We start from the raw sequence: 2,662 nt of genomic DNA, 5'->3' as shown, positions 1-2,662 counted from the left end.
ATGAAAAATGGAAGAAGAATGGAAAAGCAAACCCTAGAAAAGATGAAAAGGAGCCTAGGCATCCAAGAGATCCTCTCCAGAGAGCAAAATTAGGTCTGGCCGTTCTCCCCTGTCAAAAGAATGATTCTGAATTCGCAATACAGGTATATATAGGTGAGGAGCGGATCAGAAACGGGCCCAAGTCCAGCGAGCCACCGCCGGACGGTTTAAGTGTGTCGCTCGGCGGTTTGCCATAAATTGCCCTACCGCTCGACGGCAATCGCCACCGCCGGGCGGTTTCCCTCAGGTCCGCCTAGCGTCAATCGCCATGCCTTCTCCTCGTCCTGGACCGCCCAGCGGTTTAAGTGTGTCGCCGGGTGGTGTGTTGACTCTTCAAATCTTGATTTTTCTGCTCTTTTCTTGACTCAACGACCTGTATCTTCAACTCCATTCTCTACTTTTCTCAAATTAGCTACAAAACAATGCAAAACAAGCATAAAATCGCTAAAAACAACTTTTGACTCTCTCCAAACTCATTTATTGAGTTTTGCTTGATTCTAAGCTCATTCCGAGTAGTAAAGGGTGTAATTTGGTCCAAATTGACATATGAAAATAACTGTTTTTCAACCTTCATCAACTGTCATTCTAGGCAATTTAATTTTGCACAATACTCTTTTTGTTCCCAATTTTTTTGTTCACCTTATTTCTATTTCTAATCTGCTACACTCCAATAATTACTTTGTTTTCTTTCATCAAAATAGTTGTCTCATTGTGCAGATAGACACTTACCAGACGATTGGAGTAGCTAAGAAATACCAAGGGCTCTTTTATCTTCTTAGTAATAATAAAATAAACAATTTAGAATTAAATGTTTCCTTTGTTTTTCATAACAACTCTAGTGATTCTTGTAATATGTGGCACATAAAACTTGGTCATCCCTCAAATAAAATTTTACAGACAATAACTTCTCAATATTCTGATATTTCATTTCAATCCATTGATGCTTGTGATGCTTGTGCTTTTGCTAAACAAAAACGTCTTCAATTTTCTGTTAGCACAACTAAATCTCCTTGTTTCTTTCATCTCATTCATGTTGATATTTGGGGCCCTCTTTCTATAACTTCAATTGATGGATATAAATATTTTTTAATTGTTGTTGATGACTGTAGTCGTTTTACATGGTTCTCCTTTTGAAAAATAAATCTGATGTTAAAACTTTACTTCAAAACTTCATTGTTTTAACTGAAAACCAATTTTCTTGTAAACTTAAAATCCTACGATCTGAAAATGGAAAAGAGTTTCTTCTTAATGAATTTTATTCCACCAAAGTCGTCCTGCATGAAACTACTTGTGTTGCTACTCCTCAACAAAATGGTATTGTTGAACGGAAGCATCAACACATTTTTAATGTTTGTCGGGCTCTTCTTTTTCAATCTAAAGTTCCTAACCTCTTCTGGTCTTATGCTATAAAACTTGCCATCCATATTATTAATAGACTGCCAACACCTTTCCTTCAAAATAAATCTCCTTATGAACTTGTTTATTCTATCAAACCTGATTTTTCAAATCTAAAAGTTTTTGGATGTTTATCATACTCTAGCTCTGCCACTGCAGGTCACACAAAACTTGATTCCAGAAGCAACAAATGCATTTTTCTTGGGTATAAATCTGGAACCAAAGGTTTTGTGTTGTATGATTTACATTCACACTCTATTACTGTTTCACGCCATGTAATTTTTCATGAGCATATTTTTCCTTATCAATTTTCTTTACCTTCACCTTCATATACTACATATGATGACACTTCTGATGTTATACTTTTTGATTTTCCTATTTTCACACCTGTTTCCACTGCCTCACATTCTCCTGCTTCTATCATTTCTAATCATACTTCTGATAATATTATTACTCCTAATGTTGATCAAAGAATTTCTCTTAGAACTAAGAGTAGACCCAAATATTTAGATCATTATTACTGTGGTACTACTTCTAGTTCTAACTCATCCTATACTACCCCTTATCCTATACACTTGTTTCTTTCTTATGATAAATGCTCCTCTACTCATGCTTCTTTTTGTCACAATATCTCTGCTCAAGTTGAACCCTCTTCCTTTAAAGAGGCTAGTAAGTTTGATTGTTGGCAACAAGCTATGCATTCTGAACTTTCTGCACTTGAAAGAAACCGAACATGGACTTTGGTGAATCTCCCTGCTGGCAAGAAACCCATCAGTTGTCGTTGGGTTTATCGCATCAAGCACAAAGCAGATGGTTCTGTTGACAGATATAAAGCTCGTTTGGTGGCAAGAGGTTTTACTCAAACAGAAGGACTAGATTACTATGAAACTTTTTCCCCTGTTGTTAAAATTACTATTGTTCGTCTTGTTCTTGCTCTTGCTGCTAGTAACAAATGGTTTCTTCATCAGTTAGATGTTGATAATGCTTTTCTTCATGGTGACTTAACTAAAGAAATATACATGAAACCTCCTCCTGGTCTTTGTCCGTCCACTTCTGTGTTACTAATAAGGAGCATTGGTAAAACTTGAAGAATTGTTTTGATGATGCTGCAAGAAGTATTATTTAAAGAGAACATTAGATTTATTTAAAAAGCAACTTGTAGAGTTTGGATGTAGTAGGAAAATCTTAAACCTTGTATTTTTAATTGGAATAATCGATTATGGACAAG

Source organism: Vigna radiata, unplaced genomic scaffold, assembly GCF_000741045.1.
Source record: "Vigna radiata var. radiata cultivar VC1973A unplaced genomic scaffold, Vradiata_ver6 scaffold_482, whole genome shotgun sequence".
NCBI lineage: Eukaryota > Viridiplantae > Streptophyta > Magnoliopsida > Fabales > Fabaceae > Vigna > Vigna radiata.
Note: the sequence above shows the minus strand (reverse complement) of the source record.